Source organism: Chiloscyllium plagiosum, chromosome 21, assembly GCF_004010195.1.
Source record: "Chiloscyllium plagiosum isolate BGI_BamShark_2017 chromosome 21, ASM401019v2, whole genome shotgun sequence".
NCBI lineage: Eukaryota > Metazoa > Chordata > Chondrichthyes > Orectolobiformes > Hemiscylliidae > Chiloscyllium > Chiloscyllium plagiosum.
Window position 1 is genome coordinate 55141826 of NC_057730.1, and position 20765 is coordinate 55162590.

General features: G+C 44.6%; 1 protein-coding gene across 1 annotated transcript in view; it reads right to left on the reverse strand.

The window, feature by feature from the left end:
* The window catches only part of LOC122560465 (myosin-11-like), a 107174-nt gene extending 98150 nt beyond the window's left edge, over positions 1 to 9024 (reverse strand). The window contains exon 1 of the mRNA XM_043711098.1: positions 8915 to 9024. The gene's annotated coding sequence lies outside the window, so the exon portion shown is untranslated. The remainder of the gene's footprint in view (positions 1 to 8914) is intronic.
* Between the last annotated feature and the right edge of the window lie 11741 nt (positions 9025 to 20765).

Consider the following 20765-nt stretch of genomic DNA (forward strand, 5'->3'; position numbering starts at 1 on the left):
AAGTTTGAGTAGGTTGGGCCTGTACTTATTGGAATTGAAAAGAACGAGAGGAGGCATTGTTGAAACATACCAGATTTTCAGGAAACTTGACAGAGTAGATACAGAATGGTTACTTCCCCTTGTGGGAGAGTGAAGAGAAATTCCTCCTCTCCGAGGGGAGTGAATCTGTGGAATTCTTTACCACAGAGAACTGTCGAGGCTGGGTCATTCAGTACATGCAAGGCCGAGACAGTCAGATTTTTAATCAGGAAAGGAACCAAGGGTTATGGGAAAAAAGCAGGAAAGTAGAGTTGAGGATTATCAGATCAGCTGTGATCTCACTAAATGGTGCGGCAGACTCAATGGACTGAATGGCCTCTTCTGCTACCATGTCTTATGGTCTAACATAAAAATAATGGAACAATCATTTCACTAACTGAGCATTAATTTGGCAAAGGAATTCACTAACCATTTGTTTCAGTGGCATTAAATTGGAGTGGGTATTACAGTGCGAATAATACCATCACACCATATGACATCGGAGCAGAAGTTAGGCCATTCAGTCCATCAAATCAGATCTGCCATTTAATCATGGCTGATTAATTTCTCAACTCCATTCTCACACTTTCTCCCCATAAACATTGCTCTCCTTGGCAATCAAGCACCGATCTATCTCAGTCTTAAATATGCAGACACCCGCACCAACCAACCCCACCGCCCCGTGGCGGAACACTTTAACTCCCACTCCCACTCCATCAAGGACATGCAGGTCCTGGGCTTTCTCCACTGCCACACCCTAACCACCTGACACCTGGAAGAAGAACGTCCCATCTTCCACCTTGGGACCCTGCAACCACACGGCATTAATGTGGATTTCACCAGTTTCTTCATTTCCCCTCCCCCCAACCTTATCACAAGCCTCCAATTCGGCACTGGCCTCTTGACCAGTCCGTTGTTTTTCCTATCTATCTGCTCTGTCAACCCCCTCGATCTATCACCTTCTCCTTCACTTTCATCTGCCTATCACATTCCCAGCTACCTTACCCCCCAGCCACAGCCCCCTCCCATTTATCTCTCAGCACACTCCCTGTCCAAAAGCCTCTTCCCTGATGAAGGGCTTATGCCCAAAATGTCGATTCTCCTGCTCCTTGGATGCTGCCTGGCCTGCTGTGCTTTCCCAGCATCACACTCTCGACTTTTATTTCTGTAATACTCTAGTTGAAATGTTTGGATGTGGAATGTATGTTGTAAACATTTAAAGGATTGCAACTGCATTGAGACATCTAAAAGTAGAACATGCTTCAAGGAGACAAGTTGGTTTATAAAGACCTTCTGCAATTTTCTCTTTGAAATGTATTGTACTGTACTTTTACAAATGTTATGAATAAAACATATTTTTGGAGAGAAAGGATCCCAGTGTTTTCACCTAATTTGGTAAATAAAATGGGATGTTATTGTGCACTAACACATGGTGGATTGCGGGGCTGAATCTTACAGTTGGCAGCTATAATTTTTTTATGTGGAGGGGGATCCAAACAGATGGAATCACAGTCAAAATGTTTGACAACAATGCTTTGCATACTTTTCAAAGCAATCGTGTTTTGTACATTTATTTGATATTTAGCTAACGTTAATCATATGTCATTGTATACAATAGAACATAAATATACTCATTCCATTTAAAGTACACAGTTTAAAATGTATGCTTTTGCACAGACAACATCCCATACGGTATTGAAGACACTCTGCCAAGATACTGTGCTTGGCTGTTTAAATAAGATTCCAGCTCCAAAATGTGACCCGACCTCTTCATCTTCACCTCAATATTTTGATGAACTAATCCATGATGGGGCCAACAAGGGAGTTTTAGAACAAGATAAATCTGCTTTCAGATTTCTTATGATCACTTGCAAGGGAAGTGATTTCATTATTTGACGGCAATTGGAAATGGCATCTTTGTTTAACCATTATTTGGACAGCTTATATTTAATGTTTTGTATGTCCGACAAACTCTCTGGATTCATGTTAATTCTCATTTGTCAGCAGTATGTGAAGGAAGGGGAAGTACTCCGCAAAATACCCTGGATTAGAAAAATGTTTCTCATTCTGGCATTGTCTATTGGCTCATGTCCTGCTGGGGTTAACTACAAACAGACATTATGACTCAACTGGCCTCGCTGTGTTTCAGACAGATGTATATGTTCTTTGCGGACAATGGGTTATGGGGATGGAGTGGGTAAAAGGCACTGAAATGCTCGATTGGCAATGATCGCATGGAATAGCAAGGCAGGTTTAAAGGATGGAATGGCCTACTCCTGTTCCTGTGTTCCTAGAATATCCTAGGTCAGCAAAACAACCAAAACCAGTTTTGATCACTCCAGTTAGTTGATTAGACTGACATGGATTACAGTTGTAAAGTTGGCCATCAGCTAATCCCTGATGAAAATTAGAAGTGGGAAGACCCAGGGTAGAGTAATAAGGATTTCAAATTCACTTAATTAATTAAATCTAGGATATAAAACTGTGTCAGGAAACTGTCAGAGAAAGAACCCATCTAATGTCCTTTAAGTCAGGAGACCGGACATTGCTGTTCAGTTTGGACTATGTGTAACTCCAGGCAAACAGTGACGTTGTTGACCATTAGCTGCCTTATAGAGTGGCAGAACAAGCCACTCGGTTTTACCAAAAAATTGACAAGATATTTCGGAATTCCTTTGTTATTGTGCTGGTCGGAGATGACAGCCCACTATCTTCTTGAGGATTTGTGGGCGGCACGGTGGCACAGTGGCACAGTGGTTAGCACTGCTGCCTCACAGCGCCAGAGACCTGGGTTCAATACCCGCCTCAGGCGACTGACTGTGTGGAGTTTGCACGTTCTCCCTGTGTCTGCGTGGGTTTCCTCCGGGTGCTCCGGTTTCCTCCCACAGTCCAAAGATGTGCAGGTCAGGTGAATTGGCCGTGCTAAATTGCCCGTAGTGTTAGGTAAGGGGTAAATGTAGGGGTATGGGTGGGTTGCGCTTCGGCGGGGCGGTGTGGACTTGCTGGGCTGAAGGGCCAGTTTCCACACTGTAAGTAATCTAATCTAATCTAAAGGATGAGAAACAGGGTCTGCTTTTACCAGCAATGGCCATGAACAGGAATTAACCAAGAGATAAAAAGATGTTCTGGTGTCTGAAACAAAATTTGCAGGCTATTTTCTGAAGATCATTCTGGGTCAATACAACCTCACAGCAGCACACAGTGATCATGTCACTGGATTGGTTATCTAGAGAAAACCGAAAGAACCACGGACGCAGGAAATCAGAATCAAAAAACAAAATCTCAGCAGGTCTGGCAGCATCTGTGGAGAGAAATTGCTATTTATGTGTCTTGGTCTGTTAAGGTGGGTGATATAATTTCTGGTTCTTTTTCTCAGAGGTTGGTAAATGGGGTCCAAATCGAATGTGTTTATTGATGGAGTTCCAGTTTGAATGCCAGGTCTCCAGGAATTCCTGTGCATGTCTGTTTAGCCTGTCCTAGGATGGATGTGTTGTCCCAGTTGAAGTGGTGTCCTTCTTTGTCTGTGTGCAAGGATACTAGCGGTAGCTAGTCACGTCTTTTGGTGGCTAGTTGGTGTTCATGTATCCTGGTGGCTAGTTTCCTGTCCGCCTGTCTGATGTCGTGTTTGTTGCAGTCCTTGCAGGGTATATTGTAAATTTTTTTGTTTATTCATTCACAGGACGAGGGCATCTCTGGCTGGGCCAGCATTTATTGCCCATCCCTAATTGCCCAGTGGACAGTTATGAGTCAACCCCATTGCTGTGGGTCTGGAGTCACATGGAAGCCAGACCAGGTAAGGATGGCAGTTTCCTTCCCTGAAGGGTATTAGTGACTCAGATGTGTTTGTCCAACAGTCGACAATGGATTCATGGTCATCATTAGATTCTTAATTCCAGATTTTTGTTGAATTCAAATTCCACCAACTGCCATGGTGGGGTTCGAACCCAGGTCCCCAGAATATAGAACATAGAACATAGAACATAGAACAATACAGCGCAGAACAGGCCCTTTGTCCCTCGATGTTGTGCCGACCTGTGAACTATTCTCAGCTCGTCCCCCTACACTATTTCAAAATCATCCATGTGCATATCTAAGGATTGTTTAAATCTCCCTATTGTGAATGAGTTGACTACATTAGCAGGTAGGGCATTCCACACCCTTACCACTCTCTGCGTAAAGAACCTGCCTCTGACATCTGTCTTAAATCTATCACCCCTCAATTTGTAGTTATGCCCCCTCGTACACTCTGACGTCATCATCCTAGGAAAAAGACTTCCACTGTCGACCCTATCTAATCCTCTGACATTACCTGGGTCTCTGGATTAACAATCCAGTGATGATGTCATGAGACCATCGCCTCCCCCTAAATGACATTTGTTTTGCTCGTTGTTGGTATAGGGCCCTTTAGTTCATCAGTAGCTGTTTCAGTGTGTTGGTAGGTTTGTGGACTATCATGATACCAAGGGGTTGGAGTAGTCTGGTTGTCATCTTCAAAAATCACATGCCCAGACTCTAGCCACACTACCATACATCAGAGACATCTCAGAGATGACTACCAGACCACTCTGACCCCTTGGTATCATGGTAGCCCACAAACCTACCAACACACTGAATCAGCTACTGATGAACCTAAAGGACCCTGTACCAACAACGAGCAAAACGAACGTCATTTACAAAATATCCTGCAAGGACTGTAACAAACGCTACATTAGATGGACAGGCAGGAAACTAGCCACCAGGATACATAAACACCAACTAGTCACCAAAAGACATGACCCTCTCTCACTTGTATCCTTACACACAGATGAAGGAGGGCACCACTTCGACTCAGACAACACATCCATCCTGGGACAGGCTAAACAGAGACACGCATATTCAAACCAGAAACCCACCAATAAACACTTTCAATTTGGACCCCATTTACCAACCTCTGAGAAAAAGAACCGGAAATTATATCACCCACCATAACAGAGAAGAACATAAATAGCAAACGGGACAGAACACCCCTGCTTCACCAGAGGCTCACTGATGATGTTGCCCTAGCATGGAGATGAAACATCTGAGAACAAATCTACCAGCTCAGCAAGCAAACTTACAACCTGAATCTCTATGACTCTACGAGTCTATGATCTGATTTAAATGTGATTCTTAACTATTTTCGGAAATGGCTATGGCAAGATAGTCAATTCAAACCGTAATTGAAATGGACAAAGAAATGCTGACCTAGCCAGCAATACCCACATCCCATGAATAAATATAAATATTGTAGAGACAAGAGGCTTGTTGGTGTGTGTGTTTCCTCGTGTTCCTTTGTTAAATGATGCAAATAGTAGACAGGATGCTGGATTTTTCCTGCAGCAGTGTGTGCCCTGCCTTTTTGTTACAAAGTGGGATTATAGCGTTTCAGTTGGGTTTAGTGAGGCTCTGTAGTCACGGGTGGCAGTTAGAGAGGAAGTCCCAGCCAGGTCACAGCAAGGACAGCCGTTGAAGATGCCTCCCATGGTCTTCTCCTCTGCTCTCTGTGCTTCATGGGGTGCAGATGGTGGAGGGGGATAACCCATTTTCCAACAAAAATGTTCGTGATTTGACTTGGGAAGGACTTTTATAACACAGTGTAGTGCCCCTACCTCTAAGCTTGAAGGCTATGGCTGAAGTCCCACTTGCCCCAGAGGTATGTCCAGTCACAAAACCTTCACAGCAGAGAAAGAGGCCTTTCAGTCCATTGTATCCATTGTGCCAATCATCAAGCAGCCATCAATTCTAATCCCATTCTCCAGCATTTTGTCCATAACATTGTACCTGTGGTGGTTCAATACTCATCTAAAATAGTTCTTAAATATTTCGAGAGATCTGCTTTTCTCAGCAGTGAGTTTCTGGTGGCTCAGTGGTTAGCACTGCTGCCTCACAGCACCAGGGACCTGGTTTTGATTCCACCCTCTGGCGACTGTCTGTGTGGAGTTTGCACATTCGCCCTGTGTCTGTGTGGGTTTCCTCTGGGTGCTCCAGTTTCCTCCAACAATCCAAAGCTGCAGGCGAGGTTGGGTTAGCCAGGGGAAATGCAAGGTTACAGGGAGAGGGTTTGGGTGGGAGAGGGTTGGTGTGGACTCAATAGGCTGAATGGCCTGCTTCTGCACTCTAGGGGATTCTATGTGCTCCAGATTTCCACAATCCTCTGACTGGGAATGTCTTTCCTGTAAACCTCCTGCTCCTTACCTTGTACCCTGGTCATTGCTCCTGCGCTCTGAGGAAACGTTTCTTCCGATCTACCCTGTCTCTGCCTCTCGGAACATTGTCCATCTCAACCAGGTACCCCCTCAGCCTTGTTGTTCTGAGGGAACCTGGTTACCACTGGTAGAGTTTTCGGGTGGGTCAATGAACTCCTGAACAGCGGAACAGAATGCGGTGGGATTATACTGCAGTTAATGTCATCTCAAACTTGGCAGACACAACCTCCCTGAGGGGAGAGTGTTTTATTCCTCCATACCCTGTTTGACTTGGTTACATTGAGGCATCAACCTGGGTCAGTGTAGGGACAGAGAGGAGGTTGAGTGGGTGAGGGTGTAGAAAGGAACAAGCTTGGAAACGGTGAAGTGAACATGAAAGCAGCGCGAGAGCTAATCACATCATGAGTTCTGTTAGAAAAGGGTGTGGGGAAGTTACTTGGCACCCAAACAGCAGGGGCTTGCTTTTTGGGGGTGAGCGAAATTCACCGCTTTTAAAAGAGAAAACAACTTGTTGCTTTCTGCGCAACACTCTCCATCAATCAGCAGGGCTGGGGCTGGAGGGATTGGGGTGGCACCCTCTGAAAATGGGTCAATGATTTCCACTGCAACATTGCTCTGACAGTAATCCTCTCTGAATATTTTTTGCTGTTATGCTTCCAACGACTTTTCAAAAACTCTGTTCAAATAAGAAAATGCAAGGTGGGGCTGGAGGCAGGGAGGGAGGGAGTGCTGAAATCGGTGAATGGAAGTATTCGCAATAGGCACTTTTGTGGGGTTGATTTCTTGGGGTTGGTGTTATAAAGTGGTTTTTTGGGGTGCATTATAAAAGGGTTATTTTGGAGGGGTGTTATAAAGGAGGTGGTTTGTTATAAAGCGGTTATTTTGGGGTTTATAAAGGGTTTTTTTGAGGTGTATGAAAAGGGGTTATTTTTAGGCGGTGTGTTTTATAGGAGGTTTTATTTTGGATGATGTTCTGAAGGGTTTTGGGGGGGAGAGTGTTATAAAGTGGTTTTTTTGGGGGTTGCTATAAAGGGGTTATTTTTGGATGCGTGTGATAAAGGGGTTTTTTGGTGGGTGTTATAAAGGGGTTATGGGGTGGGGGAAGGTGGCGGTGTTATAAAGAGAATGGGACTGAGGTACGATGGTTAGCACTGCTGCCTCACATTGCCAGGGACCCGGGATCAATCCCACCCTCTGGCGACTGTCTGTGTGGAGTTTGCACTTTCTCCCAGTGTCTGCGTGGGTTTCCTCCCAGATGTGGCCATGCTAAATTGCCCATAGTGCTAGGGGTAAAGTAGGGGAATGGGTCTGGGTGGGTTATTCTTCGGAGGGCTGCTGTGGACTTGTTGGGCCGTAGGGAATCTAATCTAAGCAACTCATAATGAACGGGAGGATGAAACGCCGCAGGTAAGTGATGTTGAACTGTGTAACTGTCTGGGAGCGCTATGCAATGGAAAACCCGACCATAGATGGTCATCTTTGCTGGTTCCTCAGAAACGTAATGATAAGGAGCAGTAAAAAAGCAAAGCGCCTTTTTAGGGAATCCCAGGGCCAGCCTGTGCCTCGCTGTTCACGTCAAACCGGGACGAGGCAACACTGCAGTCCTCAGCAAATAAGGTCAGGAGTCACAGGGTCACAGCGCTGCTCCGGGAGCTGGGGATTTCAAACAAACCTGGTGTCGTGTGACTTCTGACCCCGTCCACTCCAGTCCAACACCGGCACCTCCACAGCATGGCTCATCAAATAAGGAAGGAGGCTCCAGGCGCTACTCCACTTCAGTGTTATTGTTGCTGGAGCTGATCCCCTGGTACCCAGTGCCCACTAACCCCTCCATCCTTCCAGGTCATGGCCAGGCTCCAATAGAGGGCAGTTTTCATTCAAACATACAAAACGCTGAGTCCAGTAACCAACCAGGGCAATGGGGAGAGGAGGGGGTGTTAGTCCAACTGACTGACCATTCACTGGGTGGGGGTTAATCCGGACTGATCCACACACACGGTTCCACCTTCAGTGGGGGAACAAGCCCCCACCGAACCAGAGCCCGCTCCAGCGCAGAAGGACACCACTCGGCCCGCCGTTTCTGTACTAGCCCCACCCTAAAGGTCCTGTTTCCCCCTTCTCCCCATTCACCCAGGCCGTTCCAGCTCATTTCCCCCCTCCCTTCTCACCCTGGGCTGGGGGTGGGGTTATAAACTAGAGTAGCGAGCCCAGCACCCGGCAGATTTCCCAGCTCCCGCCGCTCTTACGCCGTTTGCTGCGCTGATTGAGAGGGGTCAGGTACGGAGTACCCTCGGATGGCAGTGCCATAGCTAACCCCCAGCCTGTGTCCACAGGCTCGCTGACCCAGCCTGAGGGTTACTCTGAGGTTGGACATTAAGGAGGGTCTGAACACTGTGATCTCCCTGACAGTGACACCAGGAGTTACCAATGTTAACCACCCCCCTCCACCCCGATTGATAGACCCCGCTCCATCACCTTAAACAGCTGCTCTGTACCTGGTACTGACCGTGAATGTGACTGGAGCGAGCAGTCTAACCAACACGCACAGCTACATCATTGGATACAGTGAATTTGTATGCATTGCTGCTATTACTAACTAGAGTAACCAGGTCTGGATCAATAACAGAACACATTCTTCCTGACTGATCCCATTCTCCCCGCTGTTACCATACCTGGTCACTGTCACAGTTATAATACCGACTCCTCCAGCACCGATTATTAGTTTTTGCGAGGACGTTAAAACACAAACCTCGCAGTTTTCTTAATCCTTGCTTGAATTAATTCTCTAACCGCAATAGCACCCTCACTTCTGTCCCGAATACTCACTGGAGACTGGCTGTTTGCTGATAAGGTTCCACAAGTGAATGTCCAGTAAGAGAAACACACGCACACAGTAGGAAGGGCCCGAGTAAGCGGTGCCCCTGGTTCTGAGGATTTTATACCACGGGGGCCTGGGCTAACACAGGGCGGGGCGGCTCCTCTCAGTGTGTGGGGAGAGGGGTGGAGGGAAGTTGGGATGGGACTTCTCACTGACTTTCCCTCAGCAACTCAGAGAGCAGAGCTTTCCCATGCTCAGCACTGGGAGCTGGGGGCTCAGGAGTGACAGAGACCTGTACCAGGCTCAGTACTAGGGGCTAGGGGCTCAGGGGTGACAGAAACCTGTACCAGGCTCAGCACTGGGGCTGGGGGCTCAGGAGTGACAGAGACCTGTACCAGGCTCAGCACTGGGGGCTGGGGGCTCAGGAGTGACAGAGACCTATACCAGGCTCAGTACTGGGGGCTGGGGGCTCAGGGGTGACAGAGACCTGTACCAGGCTCAGCACTGGGAGCTGGGGGCTCAGGGGTGACAGAAACCTGTACCAGGCTCAGCACTGGGGCTGGGGGCTCAGGAGTGACAGAGACCTGTACCAGGCTCAGCACTGGGGGCTGGGGGCTCAGGAGTGACAGAGACCTATACCAGGCTCAGTACTGGGGGCTGGGGGCTCAGGGGTGACAGAGACCTGTACCAGGCTCAGTACTGGGAGCTGGGGGCTCAGGGGTGACAGAGACCTGTACCAGGCTCAGCACTGGGAGCTGGGGGCTCAGGGGTGACAGAGACCTGTACCAGGCTCAGCACTGGGGGCTCAGGAGTGACAGAGACCTGTACCAGGCTCAGTACTAGGGGCTAGGGGCTCAGGGGTGACAGTGACCTGTACCAGGCTCAGCACTGGGGGCTGGGGGCTCAGGATTGACAGAGACCTGTACCAGGCTCAGTACTGGGGGCTGGGGGCTCAGGGGTGACAGAGACCTGTACCAGGCTCAGTACTGGGGGCTGTCTTTGTGTCTGTATATGTGTATGTATGTGCCTATGTGTATATGGTTCTGTGTGTCTTTGTGTCTGTATATGTGTATGTATGTGCCTATGTGTATATGGTTCTGTGTGTCTTTGTGTCTGTATATGTGTATGTATGTGCCTATGTGTATATGGTTCTGTGTGTCTTTGTGTCTGTATATGTGTATGTATGTGCCTATGTGTATATGGTTCTGTGTGTCTTTGTGTCTGTATATGTGTATGTATGTGCCTATGTGTATATGGTTCTGTGTGTCTTTGTGTCTGTATATGTGTATGTATGTGCCTATGTGTATATGGTTCTGTGTGTCTTTGTGTCTGTATATGTGTATGTATGTGCCTATGTGTATATGGTTCTGTGTGTCTTTGTGTCTGTATATGTGTATGTATGTGCCTATGTGTATATGGTTCTGTGTGTCTTTGTGTCTGTATATGTGTATGTATGTGCCTATGTGTATATGGTTCTGTGTGTCTTTGTGTCTGTATATGTGTATGTATGTGCCTATGTGTATATGGTTCTGTGTGTCTTTGTGTCTGTATATGTGTATGTATGTGCCTATGTGTATATGGTTCTGTGTGTCTTTGTGTCTGTATATGTGTATGTATGTGCCTATGTGTATATGGTTCTGTGTGTCTTTGTGTCTGTATATGTGTATGTATGTGCCTATGTGTATATGGTTCTGTGTGTCTTTGTGTCTGTATATGTGTATGTATGTGCCTATGTGTATATGGTTCTGTGTGTCTTTGTGTCTGTATATGTGTATGTATGTGCCTATGTGTATATGGTTCTGTGTGTCTTTGTGTCTGTATATGTGTATGTATGTGCCTATGTGTATATGGTTCTGTGTGTCTTTGTGTCTGTATATGTGTATGTATGTGCCTGTGTGTATATGTTTGTGTGTGTCTTTGTGTCTGTATGTACGTATCTGTGTGTGTATGTTTGTGTGTGTGCTTTGTATGTATGTATGTGTATGCATGTATGTACCTGTGTGTCTGTGTGCGTATCTCTGGGTGTGTGTGTCGGGATGGAGGGGGATGTTAGACTGAGGGAACACGGTCTGAGCCCACATTTGGGAGTCAGAGAACAATAAACCCTAATAGAGAAGCGGAAAGCTCAGTTTGGGGATCCGGGACCAACCTGTCCCCCTCCCCCCCACCTTCCACCCTGCCTCTACCATGTCCCGCTTCATTGCTCCAGTTCAGGCTCAGGGTTAGCAAAAGGCAACTTTTCCAAGGCTGCCCCTCACAGCTGGACAGACTGTAGGTCTCTACCATGTCCCGCTTCATTGCTCCAGTTCAGGCTCAGGGTTAGCAAAAGGCAACTTATCCAAGGCTGCCCCTCACAGCTGGACAGACTGTAGACAGGGATCCAGCGGCTAAATCCAGTGAAATAAACCAAACAAACGGAAGGACACCGCCCCCCTCTCTGGCCTTGTAACAGAGAGCCGGCAGGATTAAATCCCAAAAAGGGAATACGGGATACGCTATGGAATTCCGTCAACATACCGGATATGAAACATTGAACGCTCAGCTCTATACTAAATATGGTTTAATTGTTGTATAAATGTTGATGCGAATACTTATTAGGACCACTGAGTAGGGTGTCGTCTTTCTAAACACAATCTTCTCTTGCCCATAAAGGAAATATGAGACTGAATCAGCCCGCAGACCATTATTCGGATCATTCAGGTGGAAAGGCAGCCCTCCCCCCCCTCGGTGGACAGAATTATGCCCACCCCCCAATCTCCTCCCCAAAGCCAACGGGACAAATTGAAATCAACCCCACCGCAGTACCCTGCAATGTTATATCATTTCTGGTCAGAGGGAAACCATATTGGGGGCCCTGTAAACTAAACTGCACCGATTAAGCTTTAAAAAAAAAATCCACAAAGAACTGCGCACGCTGGAAATCAGAGATTGCTGGAGAAACTCAACAGGTCTGGCAGCATCTGTGGAGAGAGAAACAGAGTTAACATTTCGGGCCCAGTGACCCTTATTCAGAACTGATGGTAACTGGGAAATTATGGTACATATAGAGTCATAGAGATGTACAGTACAGAAACAGACCCTTCGGTCCAACCCGTCCATGCCGACCAGACATCCTAACCCAATCTAGTCCCACCTGCCAGCACCCGGCCCATATTCCTCTAAACGCTTCCTATTCATATACCCATCCAAATGTTTTTAAATGTAGCAATTGTACCAGCCTCCACCACTTCCTCTGGCAGCTCATTCCATACACATACCACCCTCTGTGTGAAAATGTTGATCCTTAGGTCTCTTTTATATCTTTCTCCTCTCACCCCAAACCTATGCCCTCTAGTTTTGGACTTCCCCACCCCCAGGAAAAGACCTTGTCTATTTATCCTATCCATGGCTCTCATGATTTTATAAACCTTTATAAGGTCGCCCCTCAGCCTCCAAGGAAAAAACACCCCAGTCTGTTCAGCCTCTCCCTGTAGCTTAAATCCTCCAACCCTGGCAACATCCTTGTAAATCTTTTCTGAACCCTTCCGAGTTTCACAACATCCTTCTGATAGGAAGACCAGAATTGCATGCAATATTCCAACAATGGCCTAACCAATGTCCTTTATAGCTGTAACATGACCTCCCAACGCCTGTACTCAATACTGCTGAAGATGGGGTGAGGTGAGGAGTAAAGGACAGGTAGCGATGGAGCCCAGGGAAAGAGAAAAACAGTTGGACAGACAAAGGAATGGGTAAGGTCAGCCTGGAAGAATCAATAGCTGCTAATGAGTCCTTTTCCTAGCTCCAATCAAAAGTCACGGGAAGGCTAACTCTGCTTTTCCTCCACAGATGCTGCCAGCCCTGCTGTGCTTTTCCAGCAACTTCTGTTTTGTGCACCATTTAGTTGGTGGTTAAAGTGTTCTTGGCTTTGGTGACTCACAAGATTCCAACACAACACCAGGTATAGTCCAACAGGTTTATTTGGAAATACAAGCTTTCAGAGTGCTGCTTGTTTATCAGGTAGCAGTAGTCTGAAAGGTTGTACTCCCAAATAAACCTGTTGGACTATAATCGAAGAGTGTGGTGCTGGAAAAGCCCAGCCAGTAGGCAGCATCCGAGGAGCAGGAGAATTGGTGTCTTGATTACAAGTCCTTCATCAGGGATAAGGCTGGTGGCCCAAGGGGGCAGAGAGATAAATGGGAGGGGGGAAGAAAGCTGGGAATGTGACAGGTAGATGAAGTGGAGATGAAGGTGATAGGTTGGAGGGTAGGGTGTTGCAGAAAGATGGGAAGGAAGATGGACTGGTAGGACAGTTCAAGAGGATGGTGCTGAGTTGGAAGGTTGGATCTGGGATAAGGTGGGCCGGGAGGAGAAATGAGAAAACTGGTGAAACCCACTTTGATCCTGTGTGGTTGGAGGGTCTGAGAGTGGAAGATGAGGCATTCTTCCTCCAGGCGTCAGGTGGTTAGAGTTTGGTGGTGGAAGTGGCCCAGGGCTTGCATGCCCTTGGCGGAGTGGGAGGGGGAGTTAAAGTTTTCAGCCACGTGGCGGTGGGGTTGGCTGGTGCGTGTCCCAGAGATGTTCTCTGAAACGATCTACAAGTTGGTATCCTACCTCCTTAATGTAGAGGAGATCACATCAGGAGCAACGGACACAGTAGATGACATGTGTGGAATTACAGCTAAATCTCTGTCGGATGTGGAAGAATCCTTTGGGGTCTTGGACAGAGGTGAGGGGGGAGGTGTGAGCGCAGGTTTTGCACTTCATGCAGTGGCAAGGAAAGGTGCTGGGAGTGGAGGGTGGGGGACATGGGCCTAACAAGGGAGTCACGAAGGGAATAGTCTCTCCAGAATGCAGATAGGGGGTGGAAAGGGAAATATTTCTCTGGTGATGGGGTCTGTTTGTAGGTAGCAGAAATGGCAGAGGATGATGCAATGTATCTGGAGTTGGACCTATAACCTGGTGTTATGTGATACTTTCTAATCAATCTGTTCAGAGATGTAACCACACACCTTCACAGCTGTTGGGATGTTAAATTCACGTCTTCTGGTGCTGAGGTAGCTGCACTACAAGAGACCCTGGCAACAGTTTTACCCCAGTAAGGGAGGTCATGGTATTGAACATTGATATACAACCTAACCATTTTAGACTGATGTAGGAAAATATTATTGCTTGACCTAAATATTTATAACACGACTGAATCCAGACAGTAGAATGTTTGATGTTAACCTATGTGTTTCTACTGCATGCGGATGGAGCTGCTGAATATGATGAGAAAGCCAAGCTATAAAAGGCATTGAAAGATTACTGCAAGCTCTCTTGTATCTAGTCTTAAAACAGGAAAGACATAACTCAGCTGTTTGTCTGAGCAATGGGTAAGACTGTGTAAGGATCCAAAATACAGGACAGAAATGCATTTCCCAAATAAACTGTGGTAGTTTTTTTTAGTGTGGAGAATACAAGTGATACATTCTGCTGCAGCGTTGGACCCTGGACAAAATCCATTTCAATTTCAGGCTGAATTTGATTTCACCACTGCCTTTTGGTAATTAATGCCAAGTCCATCCATCTCTGCAATCCTGTAGTCACATTCTTCACTGAACTGCATCTCTTCCAGGATGGAATGTTTCTGCACATCACTGAAGGGTCTTAAAATATGTGGTCACTGAATTAGCAGATGCATTGATTTTAATTTTCCAAAAGGTTGGAATTGTTTTCCTTGGAACAAAGAAGGATGAAGGATGACATGATTAAGGTATACAAAATTGTCAGTGGTAGGGATAGAGTAGAGAGGAGGAACCTTTTTCACTTGGTGGAGAGTTCAAAAACCGGTGTCATGGTTTCAAGTTCAACATCAGAAGGATTAGAGGGGATGTGAGGAAAAACCTTTTTGCGCAGAGGGTGCTGAGTGTCTGCAATTTACTGCCTGAGTTGTTGGGAGAGGCAGAGACACTAAACTCTTTAAAAAGTTACTGGATCTATGGGCTATCTGCAGGAAGGTGGGATTAGATTTAGATTAGATTAGATTAGAGTGTGGAAACAGGCCCTTCGGCCCAACAAGTGCGCAGAGGGTGCTGAGTGTCTGCAATTTACTGCCTGAGTTGTTGGGAGAGGCAGAGACACTAAACTCTTTAAAATGTTACTGGATCTATGGGCTATCTGCAGGAAGGTGGGATTAGAAAGGGCATCTGAGTGTCTTAGGGCCAGCATGGAGAAGATGAACAAAATGGCCCCCTCTGTGCTTTTTTTTTTGTAAACAGTAAGCAGTACTACCAAAGCTGAATGAGCAAGATCTTGTGAATGCGATGGGAAGAAAGACTGGCATTCTTGATCAGGTCAACATCACCAGCATTGAGGTACTGACCACCCTTGATTGGCTATGATGGGCCGGGTACTTTGTCTGCTTGACCAACATTAGACTCCCCAGCTCTACTTGCAACTCTGAAATGGCAGGCAAATCCCAGGTGGACAGAGGAAGTGCTTCAGGGATATCCTCAAGGCCTCAATGGCAAAGTGCAGCATTGCCACAGACAGCCGGGAATCACTGGCCCAAAACCAGGTGCGAGCACCTCAAGACTTGCCGTTGGGGAAAAAAAAACAAGCCAGATGAAAACAGCACCAGGAGCGCGCTGCCACACCATGACCACCTTCTGCCCCAAGTACAGCATAGCCTGTGGATGTCATATTGGACTCATCCTGACAGTGAGAGACATCTTTGTCTGCAAGGGACTGCCAATGATGATAATGTGTTGTATCATTTCTATGATAATATGAACTGCAGGGATTCTTTTTGGGTGGGGAGAAACGGGACTGTGAAGTTATAATATCTGATGAAAATACATGAATTAGCTGGTTGCAGGAGTAACTTCAGAAAATAAAAGGCAACAAAATAGGGAATGGAAGAAGCTAAAGGCTCCTCATAATCACGCTCGCGAAGACTGGAACAGGATTTCTGAAGTACGTGAGAAGTCAGAATTCAGGGGAAAGTGGTAGAGAAACTGGTGCCACTATAGGCTGGCATTGAGCAGAAACAGGTATGAGCTAGAATTCCCCATAGCTGCAGGATATCTATATCCTTTATTGACTTAGTCATAGAGATGTTCAGCATGGAAACAGACCCTTCAGTCCAACCTGTTATTGCCGACCTGATCCAGTCCCACCTGCCAGCACCCGGCCCATATCCTTCCAAACCCTTCCTATTCATATACACATCCAGATGCCTTTTAAATGTTGCAATTGTACCAGCTTCCACCACTTCCTCTTTCAGGTATGAGCTAGAATTCCCCATAGCTGCAGGATATCTATATCCTTTATTGACTTAGTCATAGAGATGTTCAGCATGGAAACAGACCCTTCAGTCCAACCTGTTATTGCCGACCTGATCCAGTCCCACCTGCCAGCACCCGGCCCATATCCTTCCAAACCCTTCCTATTCATATACACATCCAGATGCCTTTTAAATGTTGCAATTGTACCAGCCTCCACCAATTCCTCTTTGCAACTATCTTTATGTCATAAGCAAATTTAGCTACCAAACTTTCCACCTCTTCCATCCAAAGCATTAAGACAAACTATAAATAGTTGAGGACTCAGTATTGATCTCAGTGGTACTTCTCTAATCACATTGTGCCAACCCCAAAAGGACCCAATTATACCTGTTTCCTGCAGGCTAACCAATTCTCTATCCACCACTATTATGTTAGCCCTTATACCATGAGCTCTTACTTTGAGTAATAAGATTTGATGTGGCAACTTGATAAATGATTTCTGAAAATTTAATCACACCCTACCCACCTGTTTCCTCTTTATCCACACCTTGCTATTTCCTCTAAAAACGCCAATAAATTAATCAAAAATGGTTACACTTTCTAATACTATATTGACACTGTTTGATTGCATTGAACTTGACTAAATGCCTACTACAACTTCCTTAACAAATTATTCCAGCAGCTTTCCTGAAGCAGCATTAAGCTAACTGAACCCTACTTTGTGTCCCTCCTTTCTTAAGTAGCGCTGTCACATTCACTAACTTTTAATTTGATGGAACCTTTCTAGAATTCAGAGAATTTTGGAAAATTAAAGCCAATGCATCCACTATTTAAAAAACAAATTATTTTAAGACCTTAGGATCAAGTCCATTACGGCCTGGAGACTTGTCAGCTTTTAGGTCTAATTGCTTTCCCAGTGATTGTAATTGTTTAAAGTTCCTCATTTCCTTTCATCCCGATTCATAATTATTTCTGGGATGGTATTGTATTATCTACAGTGAAGACATCTGTTTAATCTGTCAGCAAAGCATCTGTTTAATTCATCTTTCAATTCCTTATTTTCTATTATTAATTCCCCAGATGTACTCTCCAGTGAACCTATACACACTTTACTTGCTCTTTTCATTTTTGAAGATTGTGAATACGCTTGTTATTGTTGTGATCCCCACGGATGGTAATATTGGATTTTATAAGAATACAAGTTCATTGCACATAGTTAAGGCAATAAATCAAACTATACTACAGTTAGAAAGATCTTAACTCTAAAAAACACCAAAATCAAATTTCCACCTATTTCCCAAAACTGTTATAGAAACTCTAAGTCCAGGTAAATTTTATTCCTAACTCAGCTACTTAAATTTTGATTTATCTGATTCCTTCCAGATATTTTTCTTGAACTGTAATATTTACATAAATGATTTGGATGCGAGCATAAGAGGTACAGTTAGTTTGCAGATGACACCAAAATTGGAGGTGTAGTGGACAGCGAAGAGGGTTACCTCAGATTACAACAGGATCTGGACCAGATGGGCCAAGAAGTGGCAGATGGAGTTTAATTCAGATAAAGGCGAGGTGCTGCATTTTGGGTAAGCAAATCTTAGCAGGACTTATACATTTAATGATAAGGTCCTAGGGAGTATTGCTGAATAAAGAGACCTTGGAGTGCAGGTTCTTAGCTCCTTGAAAGTGGAGTTGCAGGTAGATAGGATAGTGAAGAAGACGTTTGGTATGCTTTCCTTTATTGGTCAGAGTATTGAGTACAGAAGTTGGGAGGTCATGTTGCGGCTGTCCAGGACATTGGTTAGGCCACTGTTGGAATATTGCGTGCAATTCTGGTCTCCTTCCTATCGGATGTTGTGAAACTTAAAAGGGTTCAGAAAAGATTTACAAGGATGTTGCCAGGGTTTGAGGATTTGATCTATAGGGAGAGGTTGAATAGGCTGGGGCTATTTTTCCTGGAGCGTCAGAGGCTGAGTGATGACCTTATAGAGGTTTACAAAATTATGAGGGGCATGGATAGGATAAATAGACAAAGTCTTTTCCCTGGGGTCGGGGAGTCCAGAACTAAAGGGCATAGGTTTAGGGTGAGAGGGGAAAGATATAAAAGAGACCTCAAGGGCAACTTTTTCACGCAGAGGGTAGTACATGTATGGAATGAGCTGCCAGAGGATGTGGTGGAGGCTGGTACAATTGCAACATTTAAGAGGCATTTGGATGGTTATATGAATAGGAAGAGTTTGGAGGGATATGGGCTAGGCGCTGGCAGGTGGGACTAGATTGGGTTGGGATATCTGGCCGGCATGGACAGGTTGGACCGAAGGGTCTGTTTCCATGTTGTACATCTCTATGACTCTAATGACAACTTTACAATTCCTTTCTAAGCTCAGATTTACATAAATCTGAAGCCCAAACATTTTAATTTTTAAAATCAATGAACACTTCTGTCTGAATGCTCCTGCTTGAAGGGTTCATAAGCTAGAAACACACCATTGCTGCACTGATTAGTTCCTTCTGAAATGAACCACTAAGAGAAAAATGTTGAAAGAAAACCTTTTCCTTTTCAAACTAAACCCTTGTTTCATTTCTGATATGAAGTCAAACTAATGACTTAAAGTGTTTGCATTGCATATCATTAACTCAAAAGTACAAACACTTCATCCTAATAATGTCATTCTGGTCTACCAGACACTTTAATTAATGCATTTAGATCATTGTTCCAGAATTTCTTTCCCACCATTTAAAATTAAAAAAAATCTCAGGACTAACCTATATCCATACTTATTTGCCCTTATTTCAAAAACAATCCAAATTCAAAAATGATAACATATTTCATTATACTTCCCTCAACTGAAAAATTAATGAAAAGGATCCCTAATATACATTTTCATTCAAACAGTTCTTCTCAACACTATTCAATACATCAATATTATATTTAAATTGTGTTCACCATAACTGTCAATATCCTCTCCACCCTGAGCAGATCTCTCAAATCCTGCATCCAACCAGGTGTCAGTTGTCTGAAATCTTAATGGCAGAGAACTGTGTCCATCTCCGTGACTATAGGGTCTCCTGCTCCCACCACTTCTATTATCTTCCTCTACTCTTGAATGATTTCCTAAGTTATGTGCCAATGGTCAATTCACTAATCCACCCCATAGAAACTGCTTTCATCCATACAATCTGTAAGAACCTCAAATCTGTTGGGATAATTACAATTACATATCTGCTTCACCCACAGACACATACACCCATTCCAAAGCCAAAATCAGAAAACCCCACCCTAAGTGGTGCAACTGTCTTCTGGAACAAAATGTTTTGGTAACTCTCTCTCCACTGACATATTGCAGTGTCTGCAACTCAGCCTCCAGACTGAACTCTGAGCTGAAGTTCCTCAAATGTTCGGGATTTACTGCAACCCCTTAATTAATTAAAATGTATGCATTTTAAGGTCTGGAGATTAGTCAGCTTTTAGTTCTAATAACTTTCTCGGTATAATTTCCTGATAGATATAATTGTTTCAAGGATTTCCCTCCCTTTTACTTCCTGGCTCACAATTATTTTTAGCATTTACTTGTATCCTCAGCAGTGAGCACGTCACGTTACTGTTCAATTCATCTATATCCTTCTCTTCCATTCATTATTCCCCAGACTTAGAGGACCAAGGCTTTTTTTAGTTTTTGAAGATAAAAATGTAAGGAGAAAAAAAGTTGGGATACATTTGGTCTTCAAGATAATCCCGGAAGGTTGATGATTTTAGTGGAGAGTTAATAACATTTACCAGTCAATTTGGAAGTTGCAAGATTAAAGGTTCAACAAAATTATGTTATTCAATTAAGAATTATGCTCAGAGTAAAATAGTATGATAGAAAATTTGCAAAAAATACGAAACAGTTTTTAACCTATTTTAATGGAATTAAATATCACGTATCATCATCTCAAAAGTAAAATTGTATGAATGTCTTTGAATTGTTAATTGTTATATAAATACTTTTGGAATAGAGGACACAGGAACCTCGATTATCCAGCATTCGATTATCTGAATATCGGATTATTTGGCAAGATCGCAGGTCCCGATGTTTGGCTAAACTATGTTATCCAGCATTTGATTATCTGAAATTTGTTTAACTGAATGAAATACTTCCCGCTCATGTCTTTCGGATAATTGAGGTTCCTCTGTAAAAGGCTTTGAGTCCATTTTACCAGTACAATGTCTTTGATGATGCAAGAGGTAAAGTCTTAACCAGAAGGTAGTTACAGCAACATACTCTGACGAACTGAATAGCTAAGCAGCAAAGTCCACAAAACATTTGGGTGAAGTTGCGCACACTATTCAATTTGGGACCAGACATCCAAGCTAACAAAAACTCATCAATGTTGCACATTCTCCATTCATGCTTCTAAGGTTTTACGACTAACCTATCTCAGCAGAAGTTTGGAAATATATATTAAGCACCACCT